The following is a 17,177-nucleotide window of genomic DNA, read 5'->3' as shown; positions in this document are numbered from 1 at the left end:
GATCAGAGGAGAGGGGATGAACATACCCTTGTTGCTCCCAAGGGGGTCGACGTTGCTGAAGGCCACAGCGCCCATCACCTGCTGCCCAACGAGTCACTGCACTCGTCCTCAATGTCTCAGAGCTGCTGGAGTGGAGCATCACCCCCGCCTGTTCTCTGCTGCTCCCTTCTATTGTGGGCTATCTTGGCCTGCAAGAGAAACAAATATGCTTGAGTCAGAGTCCAGCTATGTGTTTGGGAGATATGTCTGCCATCATTGAATAGCTGTGATTGCAGGCAAGGCATGAGATGTGGATGTGTGTTTGAGTAGGTGAAGATGTTTGGTGGGTGAGTGGTGGTGGTGTGGTTGTTTGCGCAGTGTGCACAGACTGAGGTTCAGATGCTGGTATGTAGGAGCTGTTGAAGCATGTACTCACCTTGACCACCCAACTGAGGTCATTGAATTTCTTATGGCACTGTGTCAGGCTGCGTTCCACCACACTACTGGCCGAGACCTCCTGAACCACTTCCCTCCACATTGCCCTGAACACCTGAGGCGATGGCCTCCTTCCAGTGGCTGGGAACAGCATTGCCCTCCTTTGCTCCACTCCAGCCAACAATGCCTCCAATACCACGTCTGTGAACCTGGGAGTGGGAACAGCCATAGCCATCAGGGGGTTCACTTGCTCGCAGATCGCCTCAAAGCCAGCAATGATGAAATTGAGCATCTGCACAATGATGCAACTTCCCCTTTAAGAGCTGGAAGGAACCAATGTGAAGAATCATTACTGAATGCATTCAACATGAAATTCATTAGCGCTCTGCTGGTAGTGCCCCTGTAGTGCCCCACTGAGATCATTAACACTCGATTTAGCGCCCCACTTCCTTCCTGGGGAGCTAACACCCAATTTAGTAGAAGTTCAGAACCCTTAGCGCCTGGCGCTAAATTTTCAAAATTTCAAAAGTTAACGCCCCAAAAGGGGCGATACCCAATCTCACCCCCTAGGTCTCTTTTGTTTTGAAAAAAGAAGGCTGAGGAGTGGCCTACTTGGGGTCTTTAAAATTATGAAAGGTTTTGATAGAGTGTATACAGAGAGAGTGTTTCCACTTGTGGGGAAGAGCAAAACTAGAGCCATCAACATAAGATAGTCACCAAGAAATCAAATAGGGAATTCAGAAGAAACTTCTTTACCCAAAGAGTGGTGAGAATGTGGAACTCGCTCCCACAGGGAGTGGTTGAGGCAAATAGTATAGATGCATTTAAGGGGAGGCTAAACAAGCATATGAGGGAGAAGAGAATAGAGAGTTATGCTTAGAGGGTTAGATGAGGAAAGACGGGAGGAGGCTCGAGTGGAGCATAAATGCCGGCATGGACTGGTTGAGCCGAATGGCCTGTTTCTGTGCCGTATATCCTATGTAATCCTATGTTGTATGGCATAATTTAAATTCATAAGTCATTTTTTTAACCCAGATCATCTGTAGAACAGTAACATCATCTTAACATTATTAATACACCAAAGACACTGATGTCATCATAGAGGAAATGAATGCTTTATAATTTAATAACTTTTGTTAAGAACTTTAACATTTATGATAAACATCAACATTTACCTGCTGAAATTAAATGTTGTAACATCAGGGAATGCATTTTTAAAAATTAAAATGGATTAATTATTTTCAGAGAGGAAGGATGTGAGGTTGATTTAGTGGATTAGTGGGAATCTTTCTTTTGGCAGAACTGAGTGCAAATTTCAATCAGAATGTAAACGGTTCCAATCACTAAACATTTGCTGCATGAATGAGTATGTCAATGGTTATTATGTACATTATTTACATTTTCTGGTACCATCTAAAGTGACAGTGGTTTCACTCTCACCTCTGAATCAGAAGGTTGTAGGTTCAAGTCACACTCCAGAGACTTGAGCACATAGCCCAGGCTGACAATTCAGTTGTAGGGGGTGGTGTGTGGGTCAGCTTCAGCTCTGACTTATGAGCGGTTCGAATCGCTCCCACTCCCTTGGTTCTATAACTTGGACTTATTTGGGGGTTGTAATGAAATTGCAGCAGACAACTGAATTTTGGTGAAAGAACTTTGAACTTTATTTGAGAAAGAAAATACACAACACAATAATCTTAACACTTTAATTGGGGGAACACTTCAGAATATACGAGGGAAAATATCAATAGACAGAATACTTCATCCCTCCCAATCCCACTTCACTAGCTAAGTTGGACTCCAGAGGACAAGGGATAATGCTCACCAAAACGACTTCTTTTGACAGTTGTAGAGGTTCGCGATTTCAGGGTTCTCTAGATGTGGCGGTTGGGGCCTGCCATACCCCGGACGCGGTAGAGGACTTCACCTATGTTGCTGGTCTGTCTTCGCGTGTCTGCTGATGCAGTCGGGTGCGCATTGGATCTATCAGGTGAGTGCCCAATTTCTTTTGGTTAGAAGTAGGGTTTAGAGTCTTTTCAGTAAAATCTTACCATGGGGTAAGTCAGGATAGTTTGTAGAGTGGAAAAACTTGCGGATCTTCGGTTTCTTCCAAGTTGGTTTCTTGTTGGTTGCAGTGTCCCAATATTACCCGGTTGCTGGTAATATTTTATAAGAACATAAGAACATAAGAAATAGGAGCAGGAGTCAGCCAATCAGCCCCTCGAGCCTGCTCCGCCATTCAATAAGATCATGGCTGATCTGATCCTAACCGCCAATCCACTATCACAGAACCATCTCCTGAATCTAACAGAATTAGACACACAAAATAGGAGCAGGATCAGGCTACACGGCCCCTGGCCCCGCTCCGCTACCCACAGGGCCATGACCAATCCGAACCTAGACTCATGTCCAAATTCCTGCCCGCTCCCCGTAACCCTTAATTCCTTTTACTTCTAGGAAACTGTCTATTTCTGTTTTAAATTTATGTAATGATGTAGCTTCTACAGCTTTTTGGGGCAGCATTTTCCATGGACCTACCACCCTCTGAGTGAAGTAGTTCCCCCTCATCTCAGTTTTGAAAGAGCAGCCCCTTATTCTAAGACTATGCCCCCTAGTTCTAGTTTCACCCATCATCGGGAACATCTTCCCCGCATCCACCCGATCCAACCCCTTCACAATCTTATATGTTTCAATAAGATCGCCTCTCATTCTTCTGAACTCCAATGAGTAGAGTCTCAATCTACTCATCCTCTCCTCATATGTCCATCCCCTCATCCCCGGGATTAACTGAGTGAACCTTCTTTGTACTGGCTCGAGAGCAAGTATGTCCTTTCTTAAGTATGGACACCAAAACTGTACGCAGTATTCCAGGTGCGGTCTCACCAATACCTTGTACAACTGAAGCAATACCTCCCTATTTTTATATTCTATCCCCCTAGCAATGAAAGCCAACATTCCATTGGCCTTCTTAATCACTTGCTACACCTGCATACTAACCTTTTGAGTTTCATGCACCAGGACCCCCAGATCCCTTTGTACTTCAGTACTTTCCAGTTTCTTGCCATTAAGATAATAACTTGCTCTACGATTTTTCCTGCCAAAGTGCATAACCTCACACTTTCCAGTATTGTATTCCCTCTGCCAAATCTCTGCCCACTTACTTAGCCTGTCTATGTCCCCTTGCAGGTTTTTATGTCCTCCTCACTCACTACTTTCCCTCCCATCTTAGTATCATCTGCAAACTTTGATATGTTACACTCGGTCCCCTCCTCCAAATCGTTAATATAGATTGTAAAGAGTTGGGGACCCAGCACTGACCCCTGCGGAACACCACTAGTTACTAGTTTGGTTGTTTGTTTCATGGGGCCCTGGTCTGCCGCAATGGTGTGTTACTTCTTCGAGAGGGAAATCTGCTTTGAGATGGACTTCTTGATCCCGATGTTGGTGGATCTCTTCTGGGTCGACGAATTTTCTTACTCGAACTTGAACTCGAACTAACTTCCTCTTGGACTGCTTTCTTGAACTCTTTTCTGTGCGAAACAGGCCTTCAATTAGACTGATTGAGGCCTGCTAATCTGTGCGCCAAATCAGTTCTGGCTTATTGTTAGTTTTGGCGGGCTTGTTAATTTTGATTGGTTTGAATTGTTTAATTGATTTTGGGATGGTCCCATCGATCTTAATTTGTTTTAAGAACGTGTGAAGTGGTTTCGGGATGGTCCCCATCGATTGTTTAACCTCTTGTTTAATTGCAGTAAAGTTGCCTTTTCCTGTGGGGGCCAAGGTTCTTTTGTTGGTTGGTGGCATGTTTTGCATTATGCAAGGTTTTGGATGGTTCTGTAATTTTGGCGGGAACTGCTTTTCCGTTGGTCTATTGTCAGTATGTAAAATGACTGAGACAGTCTGGATAGTCCCCAGACAGCTCGGTTAATGCCAATACCCAAAACTGTCCATTTTCAGAGGCCAATCCCAATTCTTTTGTTGCAGCCTTTTTCCTTCCACAGGCTCGAACATGCTTTTAAAATTAAAATCAAAATCCTGGGGTCTTTGATTTTAAATCTTCCTTAGGCCCAATATTCTTATACCACTCTGACATGGTTTATTAACAGTCCAAAAATCCCTTCTTTAGGGTAATCTTCTTGGTTTTGTGGGGGGATCTGCTGAATTTTGCGAATCTTACACAGTGCAGTGCTATTGGTGGTGCTGTCTTTCAGATGAGACATTAAACCAAGGTCCTGTCTGTCCTCTCAGATGAACGTAAAAGAGGAGGCTGTTAAAGGCGGAGAGGGAGATGCGGAGGCAGAGGAATTTAGACAGAAAATTCCAGAGCAAAAAGCCTAGGTGGCTGAAGGCATGGCCATCAATGATGGGTGAAAGGAGCAGAATGCACAGGAGGAATATTAACATGGAGCCGGGGAGGGTGCGGGGGAGGCCGACATCAGCCAAGGAGCCGGCAATACCGGGGACGTGGAGGCCCTGCCAATCTTAACATACTGTAGGGCCGCCTCCAGCCCAGCAGCCGGCAACATGGACAGCCTGGCCGGCGGGTGGGTGGAAACTCTAGTAGCAGGGTGCCATAGGGTGGACTGGGGGGAGGCTGGTGATTGGGTAGACTGGGGGGGAGGCTGGTGATCGGGGGGGGGGGGTTGGGGGGGAGGCTGGTGATTGGGTGGAATGGGGGGAGGCTGGTGATCAGGAGGGTTGGGAGGAGGCTGGTGATCGAGAGTTTTGGGGGGAGGCTGGTGATCGGGGGGTTGGGGGGGTGATTGCGGGGGTTGGGGGGGTGACCATTGGGGTTAGGTGGAGGCTGGTGATCGGGAGGGTTGGAGGGAAGCTGGTGATCGGGAGGGTTGGAGGGAGGCTGGTGATTGGGAGGGTTGGGGAGAGGCTGGTGATCGGAGCTGAGGGTGCTGAAGGCCTCACTGAGGGGCCCTGAGACCCACTTTGTTATAATTTCCCGATTATTATACCTCCTTTAAAAGCATAATTTTTCCTTCTGTCATTTTATTTTCTAATGCTTCCTCTCAATTAATTCTCACTTAATAGTAATGCTGTGGTAATAGTGGTAGAAACAATCCCATCACCATAATAGCACTAATTGAGTTAATCTCTGTTACATAGTTATGTTGGGACTACATTGTACAAGTGTACTAACACTCAAATCAAGTGTAGCAGCACTACGATGCTGGGAAAGTAGTGCGCAGGCGCCGCACAGGGCACTGGGAAATATCACCCCGCACCATGCGGCAGGCAGCCATTACAACTCAAATAAAACAGTAGTTTATAATTACAAACTACCGAGTCCAGAGGCGTCTTTACAAAGCGCTACAAGCGCTGGAAGACATAACATGGTGGCAGCGGTATAAGTGAGTAAAACTTACACAAATAAAAACGATGTCAGATTGAAGAAAGAAATTTAAAAGTAAACTCTGCAGCATTTTAACTGCGAATCATACGGGCAGCTAAAATGACGGCGTCCAATGACCGCGATTATGCTCCCCATCATGAACTGGGAAGCCGACGATATCGTGGAAGCTTTCCGGAAATTTAAGCAAAAATGCGAGCTTACATTTAAAAGCTTCCTGAAAGGCTCATCCGATGAGGAAAAAGTCAGCTACATTCTACTGTGGGCGGGAGAAAAAGGCTTAGATCTCTATAACAGCTGGAGTTTATCTGAAGACGATGAAACGAACCCTACGGAGATTTATGAAAAGTTCAGTAACCATCTCGAGCCTTAATCAAACCACTGCATACACAGGTATAAATTCCAATGCTTAAGACAGGAACCTGGTGAAACGGCTGACAATTTCCTGACGAGATTAAAAAAACGAAGCCAGCAAATGCAAGTTTACGGAACTAGAAGAAAGGCTGGTAGACCAACTAATATGGGGATCAGCACATACAGAAGTGCAAAAGGAACTAATAGGAAAATAAAAGCTCAGAATATCAGAAGCCATAGATACAGTGAGGGCTCACGAAGCCACAAAACAACAGATGAAAATGCTGAATACTCATACGGCTGACATGCGGACAACACCCGAACTGGATCACAGAGTAGATGCAGTGCGCGAAAAGCACAGCACATAAAAACAAGTATATGAGAGCGAGAAGAATACATGTAGAAAATGCGGAAGACAACACGACTACACAGACAGAAGAAAATGCCCAGCGTATGGAACAAGCTGCAACACGTGTGGTAAAGCAAACCACTGGCAAAAGATGTGCAGAGCTAAAAGAGAGGGGCTACACACCAAAAGCAGAGGTGGACAGCAGAACCAACAAAAGAAAAACAAAATCCATACCATGGGTGAGCAAGATGACGAAGACTGCGGGTACGACAAAGCTCTGAACATTGAAACCATAAAGGTTCTCTTACACGAAACGTCCAGAGCGGAATGCACCCCAGAGAAAGAATGGCACACTATCATCCAGATTAAAAAGAGGATCGAAGGACAGCCCACAACCATCAATCTAATAGTAAAGTTGGACACAGGAGCTCAGAGCAAAATCCTTCCACTGAGGCTATACCAGAGGATCTTCCCCGAAAACTTGGGCGAAGATAGATACCTGAAAAGAGGATGTTTAAAAGCAAACAACGTCACGCTGACAGCATATGGGGGGAGTGACATCAGACAACTCAGAACAACCTACATAAAAGGAACACACAAAAGCAGAAACGTCAACTGCATGTTCTATGTGACCGACTCCGAGGGACCGGCGATCCTGGGATTAAGCAGCTGCGAGAAGCTGTGGTTAATCTCGGTAAACCACGAACTAACAAAAACATCACTGAAAGTCGACAGCAAAACCCCACTGGAAAATCGTCCACAAATCATGGACACGAAACATTTGATGGACATGTATCCAGAGTGTTTTGATGACACTGTAGGATGCTTCGGGGAGTTCAAGTACCATATAACAATAGATCCAGAGATAAAACCCGTCATCCACGCTCCAAGAAAAATATCCATCGAGCTAAAAGAAAAATTATACACTGAACTAAAAGAAATGGAAGAGAAAGAAATAATCGCAAAGGTCACTGAACCCACAGACTGGGTAAACTCGATTGTGGTACGGGAAAAGCCGAACAGGTGGCTCAGAATCTGTCTGGACCCCAAAGACTTAAACCAGGCAATAAAGTGGGACCACTACCCCACACCAACATTAGAAGAAATCACACCAGCACTGGCAGGAGCCAAAGTCTTCTCCGAACTGGATGCCAGAAACGGCTACTGGAACATAAAACTGGACGAAGAATCAACTAACCTGATGACTTTTAATACACCATTGGGGCATTATAAATTCCTGCAGCTGCCATTCGGGTTGAAAGTCAGCCAAGACATCTTCCAACAAAAGATCGATGAAATATACAAAGGCTGTGAAGCAGCCATTGGAATAGCTGATGACATCCAAGTTTACGGAACAAATGAAAGAGACCACGACGTGCACTTGCACGAGGCCATGAAGCGCACCAGAATGGCTGGAATCAAGCTGAACGCCGAGAAGTGCATCGTTAAAAGTACAAAATGCAAATTTTTTGGCATGATCTACACACCGGAGGGTGTCAAGCCTAATCCCGAAAAGGTCGAGGCGATAGCAGAGATGAAACCTCCAAACGACAAGAAGGAGCTGAGAAGCTACCTCGGCTTGGTCCAGTATATGAGCTCTTTCATCCCGAACATGTCAGACTACACAGCGAACCTAAGAGAATTACTAAAAGAAGACACCCAATACCAATAGTCAGAATCCCATGAGAGGAACTTCAAACACCTAAAGGAATTATTATGTAAAGAAACCAGCCTGTCTTATTACGATAGAAAAAAACTGTCACCCTACAGGTAGATGCCTCTACCAGGGGGTTAGGGGCAGCCCTCGTGCAGGAAGGAAAGCCAATAGCTTTCGCATCAAAGGCATTGACATCAACAGAGACAAGATATGCAAACATCAAAAGAGAACTATTGGCAGTAGTATACGGATGCGAAAAGTTCCACACCTACTTATACGGAAGAAAATTCGAGGTAGAGAGTGACCATCGTCCACTCGAACAAATTTACAAGAAAAACCTAAGCAAGGCCCCAGCAAGACTGCAAAGGTTACTGTTAAGACTCCAAAGTTACGACTTCGAATTAAAATACCGGCCAGGAAAAGAAATGGCACTGGCAGATGCATTGTCTCGATTGTCACCACACGAAAAACACGAGATGAAGGGCCTGACAGTAAAAATACACCACCTCATAAATGTTACTCCCACAAAGCTTAGCCAAATTCAAGAGGAGACTGGTAACGAAGAGGAGTTGCTACTACTCATGCAACAGGTAATACAGGGGTGGCCGGAGAAGATCCAGCAGGTCCAAAACCAAATCCGACAGTACTGGACAATCAGAGATGACATCTCGGTGGAGGACGGTGTTCTCCTTGCTGGCTCAAGAATCATAATACCAAAAACGATGCAAATGGAACTTCTCCGCTTAATACACCAAGGCCATATGGGGATGGAGAGATGTAAACTAAGAGCCAGATCAGCTGTGTACTGGATAGGCAGGTACAAAAGCTTAGAACAAATGGTCTCCACATGCTGCATATGTCAGAAATACCAAAACACACAGGAGAAGGAGGAGATGATTCAAATGGAAGTACCCCCGAGACCATGGCACACGGTCGGAACAGATCTGTTCCTGTGCAACCAGGAGTGGTACATCATAGTAGCAGACTACTGCTCAAAATTTCCTTTTGTCAGAAGGATAAACAACATGAGAGCCACAACAAGCACAAAAATTGCAAAAAACTTATTCGCAGAACAGGGCGTCCCAGAAAAGTTCATCTGCGACAATGGGACACAATTCACCTCCAGCGAATTCAGAGCACTGGCTGGAAAATACGGATTTAAAATAATTACCTCATCCCCACATTACCCAAGGGGACACGGATTTATTGAAAGACAGATCCAAACAGTCAAAAGAGTTCTCATTAAAAGCAAGGAGATGGGAGAAGACCAAGACCTCGCCCTTTTGGCAATCAGATCGACACCTTTGAGAGCAGACTCGAAATCTCCAGCAGAACTACTAAACGGTAGAAAATACAAGACAACTCTACCAGCAAAGATATATCCTCCACAGGACCAAGAGGACGTTCGGCAGAAGCTGATGCAAACACAAGCTACGGGGAGCACACACTATAACAAGCATACAAAACCACTACCGGAGCTGCTAAATGGGCAATCAGTGCATATACAAGATCTGTTGTTGAGAACATGGAGTCCAGCCAAGATTATTGGAAAAGCTGATACTCCAAGATCTTACTTGGTAGAGACAGAACCTGGAAAGCAATACAGGCAAAACAGGATCCATATCAGACCCTCACCTGAAGCTGTCAAACAGCGGACAACATTAACAGCAGTTACGGTACCAGACACGGAAAACAATATAACGCCAGAAACAAACACCTCAAATACAACAACTGTAAACATGCACTCTCCAGAGCCAAACATGACAGCACCGGCAACAAGAAATGAACACACCAAAACACCACAGAAAGGAATAGTTACAGCCAAGTCCACAAGATGGAGGAGTAACATACAACCACCTGAGCGGTATCGCGAATAATTATAAAGACAATTATAATTCGCACAGAACAGCAAAACAACATAGACAAATATCTGTATATAAATTGAGCAAAGAAAGCTCACGTTCTGTATTTTGTTAACATTATTCAATTGGAAACATTGTAAAATAGAAAAATTGATGCAATTAGTTTTGTTGGGAAAGAGGGATGTTACATAGTTATGTTGGGACTACATTGTACAAGTGTACTAACACTCAAATCAAGTGTAGCAGCACTACGATGCTCGGAAAGTAGTGCGCAGGCGCCACACAGGGCACTGGGAAATATCACCCCGCACCATGCGGCAGGCAGCCATTACAACTCAAATAAAACAGTAGTTTATAATTACAAACTACCGAGTCCAGAGGCGTCTTTACAAAGCACTACGAGCGCTAGACGACATAACAATCTCCATGCATTTGTGCCTGTGATCTGATTGCGCGGAGGCCATGTGGGGAAGATCTCCAGAGCAAATGAGTTCAGTGACGGTTTGGGAAACAATGGCTTGAAATTCAGTGGTGGGGCTGTGGTCCAGGAGGAGGTAGAGGAGGTGTCGGAGAGTTGGCGTTCAGCCTGTTCTGTTCGCCAAACAACAACAGTGATGCTCTTGTCAGCAGGTTTAATGACAATGTTCGGATTGGACCTGAGAGAATGGAGTGCTGCAAGATCAGAGGGAGGTAAGTTAGAGTGAGTGAAGGGAGTAGAGAAATTGAGATGGCTTATGTCACACCTGCAGTTCCCAATGAATAGATCTAGAGAAGGTAAGAGGCCAGAGAGAGATGTCCAGGTGGAATGAGAATTCTGAAGACAGGAGAAAGGGTCCGTTGTGCTGGGAGAAGTGGGCGCGGTGGTGAAGGCGATGGAAGAAGACTTCAGCATCACGCCGAGCTTTAAATTGATTGCGGTGGGGGCATAAGGGGATGAAGCAGAGGCCTTTGCTGGGGGCTAATGTCTCGGTGTCAGAGAGGGGAAGGCCAGAGGGGATAGTGAAAACATGGCAAGGGGTGAGTTTGAAAGGAGGGCTGGGATCAGAGGAAAATGAAGGGGAAGAAGGATATTCAAGAGTTGTTGAAGCTTGCGGCTCTTGGCACCTAAAAGAAAGATGAATAGTTTTTTGTTAATGCGCCTTATGAGGCGGAGGATGAAATTGAACTGCTGACCAGGACAACCATGAAATAGAGTGAGTCGGTGCTGCTGAAAAGAGAGGTGGAGAGCATGCAGGTGGCAGCGCATGGCGTTGAGCATGGATCTCAGGAGGAGGCGAGAGCAATGGCTTGAGGAACACTGAATATCATGGAGATACCTGTAACCATACAAGGATCTGAAATATGAAACATAGAAACATAGTAAAATAGGAGCAGGAGTAGGCCATTCGGCCCTTCGAGCCTGCTCCGCCATTCAATATGATCATGGCTTATCCTCTATCTCAATACCATATTACCGCTCTCTCCCCATACCCCTTGATGCCTTTTGTGTCTAGAAATCTATCTATCTCCTTCTTAAATATATTCAGTGACTTGGCCTTCACAGCCATCTGTGGTAGAGAATTCCATAGGTTCACCACCTTCTGAGTAAAGAAATTTCTCCTCACCTCAGTCCTAAATGTCCTACCCTGTATCCTGAGACTGTGACCCCTCGTTCTAGACCCCCAGCCATGGGAAACATCCTCCCTGCATCCAGTCTGTCTAGGCCTGTCAGAATTTTGTACGTTTCAATGAGATCCCTTCTCATTCTTCTAAACTTTGGTGAATACAGGCCTAGTCGACCCAATCTCTCCTCATAAGGCAGTCCTGCCATTGCAGGAATCAGTCTGGTGAACCTTCGCTGCACTCCCTCTATGGCAAGTATATCCTTTCTTAGGTAAGGAGACCAAAACTGCACATAGTACTCCAGGTGTGGTCTCACCAAGGCCTTGTATAACTGTACTAAGACATCCTTGCTCCTGTACTCAAATCCTCTTGCAAAGAAGGCCAACATACCATTTGCCTTCCTAAATGCTTGCTGCACCTGCATGTTTACTTTCAGTGACTGGTGTACAAGGACACCCAGGTCACTTTGTACATCAACATTTCCCAATCTGTCACTATTTAAATAATACTCTGCCTTTCTGTTTTTCCTACCAAAGTGGATAAGTGAAGGGTGGAATTTCAGTGGAATCCACGTGGAATAAGACAGAGCCGGAGACAGTTGCCTGATCAAACACGAGAACATAAACAGAAAGCAATGGAAGGTGGACAAGGTAAAAGAGACAAATGGAAATCCTGTCGGAGAGAAGAGTAGAACTTCTTCAAAATGGGCATTCCTGGAAGAGAAGTGGCAGTGCATTAAACACTAATACAGCCATGGCCCAGTTGGCAGCACCCTCAACTCTGAGTCAGAAGGTTGTAGGCTCAAGTCCCCCTCCAGAGATTTGAGCACAAAAATCTAGGCTGACACTTCAGTGCAGTGCTGAGGGATTGCTGCACTGTCGGAGGTGCCGTCTTTCCAATGAGACATTAAGCCAGGCCCCATCTGCTCTCTCAGGTGGATGTAAAATATCCCATTGCACTATTTCAAAGCCAGGGAGTTATTCCCGGTGTTCTGGCCAATACTTATCCTGTAATCAACATAACTAAAACAGGTTATTTGGTCATTATCACATTGTTGTTTGTTAGAGCTTGCTGTGCAGAAATTGGCTGCTGCGTTTCCTACATTACAAAAGTGACTACACTTCAAAAAGTACTTCATTGGCTGTAAAGTGCTTTGGGGCTGTGAATGGCGCTATATAAATGCAAGTCTTTTTTTCTTTATAAAGGCAACATACCACGGAAGCTGGATCTCTGAAATATAAAAAGCAAAAGTTCAAAAGCGCTCTGGGACATCTTGAGGTTGTGAAAAGAGCTACATAAATGCAAGTCTTTCTTAATTTTTGACACTGTTTTTCACCAAAAGCACACAGTATGTTATAGAGAACAGAAAACAGTTACTCTCACAAACCGTCTGTCGCAACCTCAACCCAAGGAATACCCCTGCTTTATCCTAAACCATTCTTGCTTCAGCTCCCAGTTTACATAAGTGCTCCACTCTGGCTATATGGTGCATTTCATGACCAATTGTTTCAGTTCTCCCCCTATGCTCAATTCTCTACCTGGTTGCTCCACCTAAACCTCAGACTAACTGTGCAAAATTATGGGATAACTAATAATGGTGATTAGATTTGTTCATGACCTAGATCTATATAATACAGCCAAAGGACTTCAGACAGATTTATGTAGCCTTATGAGTGTCAGCAATCCAATCCAGAAAAGAAAATAATTGTAATATTTTCTGAATCTTTCTTCATTAAGAAATAATATAGGTGCCATTACACTATGGGTGCATTCTATAGACCACCAAATAGTGGGAAAGATATGGAGGAGCAAGCTTGCAGAGAGATTACAGAGCGGTGCAAGAACTATAGAGTAGTAATAATGAGAGACTTCAACTAATCTAATATAGGCTGGGACCTTAATAGTGTTAAAGGCAGAGAAGGGGAAGAATTTCTGAAGTGTGTTCAGGAGAACTTTCTTGATCAATACATTTCTGGCCTGACGAGGGAAAAGGCATTAGCAAAATACTGCAGATGCTGGAAATCCGAAATAACAACAGAAAATGCTGGAAAAACTCAGCAGGTCAGGCAACATCCGTGGAGAGAAATTAAGAGTTTCGGGTGAACCCTTTTTCAAAACTGGAAAGGGTTCACTCTTTTGAAAAAGGGTTCACCCGAAACGCTGACTCTTAATTTCTGTCCCCGGGTGTTGCCTGGCCTGCTGAGCTTTTCCAGCATTTTCTGTTGTTATTTAGGGAAAAGGCATTGCTGGATCTGGTTCTGGGCAATGAGGTCGGTCAAGTGGAGCAAGTGTCAATAGGTGAACATTTAGGGAACAGCGATCATAATCTCATAAGGTTTAGATTAGCTATGGAAAAGGACAGGGAGCAATCTAGAGTAAAAATGTTTAACTGGGGGAAGACCAATTTCAGTGGGATGAGAACGGATCTGGCCTGTGTAAACTGGAATCAAAGATTGGCATGCAAAACTGTAATGGAACAATGGGCTGCCTTTAAAGAGGAAATAGTTCAGATACATTTAAGGTACTTTCCCACTAGGGAGAAAGGCAGGGCACCAAAAGTCAGGGCTCCCTGGATGACAAAAGAGATAGAGAATATGATGAAGCAGAAAAAGAGCCCATATGACAGATGTCAGGTTGCAAATACATCTGAGAATCAGGCTATATATGGAAAGGTCAGAGGAGAAGTGAAAAAGAAAATAAGAGGGGCAAAGAGAGGGTATGAGATTAGAATGGCAGCCAACATAAAAGGTAATCCAAAAGTCTTCTATAGGCATATAAAAAGTAAAAGGTTAGTAAGAGATGATTAGAGACCAAAAAGGAGACCCAAGCACGGAGGCAGAGGATATGGCTGAGGTACTAAATGAGAACTTTGCATCTGCCTTCACCAAGGAAGAGCATGCTGCCATAGACATGTGGCCCAGAAATTCCGGTCGGAGGCTTCCCATGGGCGTAAGCCCCCGACCTGCACAAACGAACCGCGCCGATCATAATGCTCTGGGCCGGCATAGAATTCGGTTGATGTGCCTCCTCAAACTGCCGGTGTGCAGGGCACGCGTATCCCAGGGGCGCAGCTAGTTCATGGTGTCCCTGGGATCACGTGGGCCATGGGGAGCCAATCGGAGCAGGGAATCTCCATTCATAGATTTGACAGGAAGATCTGTCAAATCTATGATTAGAGATCACCCTCAAAACATAAGTAAAACGTCAAATAAATTTTAAAATAAATCACATTTTAAAAATGACTATAAATTATAAATGAACTATTTTAAACAAAAATGTAAATTTTTGAAAAAAATAATTAAAGTTTTTAACGGGGCTAAAAATAAACTTACCTTTCTTTAAAGTATTTTAAAATGATAAATAAGTGTTTAAAAAACATTTTCTTTTACTGATATCACCTCTTACCTTGTTAAAAGCAGGCCTTGCGCCTGCTTTTCCAGGCGCAGCTGCTACCCACTTACACGGACTGCATCAACCTCGAAAAAAATGGAAGTTCCAGGCGTAAGCGCTGCCTCTCCAGTGCAGGCGTTTGACCTGCGATCCCCTTTCTTCAGAGAATGGAAGTTCCAGTTTCCAGCGCATGCGCTGTGCATGCGTAAAACCGGCACTTCCATTGGCCCTACGGGTGAGTACACAGCACGCACACACCCATAGGGAACAGAATTTCAGGGCCAGTGAAGGAGGAGGTAGTGGAGATACTTGATAGGATAAATTTGATAAAGGAGAGGTATTAGAAAGGCTGGCTGTAATTAAAGTAAATAAATCACCAGGAGCGGATGGGATGCATCCTTTGATGCTAAGGGAATTGAGGGAGGAAATTGCGGCGGTACTGGCCATAATATTCCAATCCTCCTTAGATACGGGGGTGCCAGAGGACTGGAGAATTGCAAATGTTACACCATTGATCCAAAAAGGGTGTAAAGATAAACCCAGCAACTACAGGCCAGTCAGTTTGACCTCGATAGTGGGGAAGCTTTTAGAAACAGTAATCAGGGACAAAATTAACAGTCACTTAGATAGATACAGATTAATTAAGGAAAGCCAGCACAGATGTATTAAAGGCAAATCATGTTTAACTAACTTGATTGAGTTCTTTGATGAGGCAACCGAGAGGGTTGATGAGTAATGCAGTTGACATAGTGTACATGGATTTCCAAAAGGCGTTCAACAAAGTGCCACATAGTAGGCTTGCCAGCAAAGTTGAAGCCCATGGAATAAAAGGGACAGTGGCAGCATGGATACGGAATTAGCTAAGTGTTAGGAAATAGAGAGTAGTGGTGAACGGTTGTTTTTCAGACTGGAGGAAGGTATACAGTGGTGTTCCCCAGGGGTTGGTTCTAGGACCACTGCTTTTCTTGATATAGGTTAATGACTTGGACATGGTTGTACAGGGCATAATTTCAAAATTTGCAGAAGAAACAAAACTTGGACGTATAGTGAACAGCGAGGAGGAGAGTGAGAGACTTCAGGAAGACATAGACAGGCTGTTGAAATGGGCGGACACGTAGCAGGTGAAATTAACGCAGATAAGTGAGAAGTGATACATTTTGGTAGAAAGAGTGAGGAGACGACATTAAACTAAATGGTACAATCCTAAAGGGAGTGCATGAACAGAGAGACCTGGGGGTATGTGTGCACAAATTGTTGAAGGTGGCAGGGCAGGTTGAGAAAGCAGTTAAAAAGTGTTATGGGATTGTGGGCTTCATAAATAGAGGTATAGAGTACAAAAGTATGGAAATTATGATGAACCTGTATAAAATAATGGTTCGGCTCCAACTGGAGTACTGCATCCAATTCTGGGCACCACACTTTAGGAACGATGTGAAGGTCTTAGAGAGGGTGCAGAAAAGATTTATAAGAATGATGATTCCAGGAATGAGGGACTTCAGTTACGTAGATAGACTGGAGATGCTGGGGTTGTTTCCTTGGAGCAGAGAAGATTGAGAGGAGATTTGAGAGAGGTATTCAAATTCATGAGGGGTCTGGACAGAGTAGATAGAGGGAAACTGTTCCCATTGGCAGAATGGCAGAGAAACATAGGACACTGATTTAAGGTGATTGGCAAAAAAACCAAAGGCAACGTTAGAAATATCTTTTTTACGCAGCGAGTGGTTAAGATCTGGAATGCACTATCTGAAAGGGTGATGGAGTCAGATTCAGTCATGGCTTTTAAAAGGGAGTTGGATAAGTATGTGAATTAAAGACATTTTCAGGGCTATGGGGAAAGGGCGGGGGAGTGGGACTAGCTGAAGTGCTCTTGCGGAGAGCCGGCACGGGCTCGACGGGCTGAATGGCCTTCTTCCGTACTGTAACCACTCTATGATTCTAAAACGAAAGGCTACTGTAATTAGCATAATTAAATAAAGTACTTTATTTGCTCTACTTTTTTGTATTTTTGCAACACTTATTTTAGAAATATGACATAAATATTAATATTAAACTAAAATATGAGTGCCAGTTATGCCACAAATTTACATACGTATGGAAACCTCTATGTGGCAATAAGGGTTTAGTCCAGACTCCCAATGTAGAATGATTGACTGGAATTAGAAAACTGGCAACAAAGAACTTGGAACA

The sequence above is a fragment of the Somniosus microcephalus genome, chromosome 10 (assembly GCF_052327205.1).
Source record: "Somniosus microcephalus isolate GS21.2 chromosome 10, FLI_Smic_1.0, whole genome shotgun sequence".
NCBI classification, from domain to species: domain Eukaryota; kingdom Metazoa; phylum Chordata; class Chondrichthyes; order Squaliformes; family Somniosidae; genus Somniosus; species Somniosus microcephalus.
Note: the sequence above shows the minus strand (reverse complement) of the source record.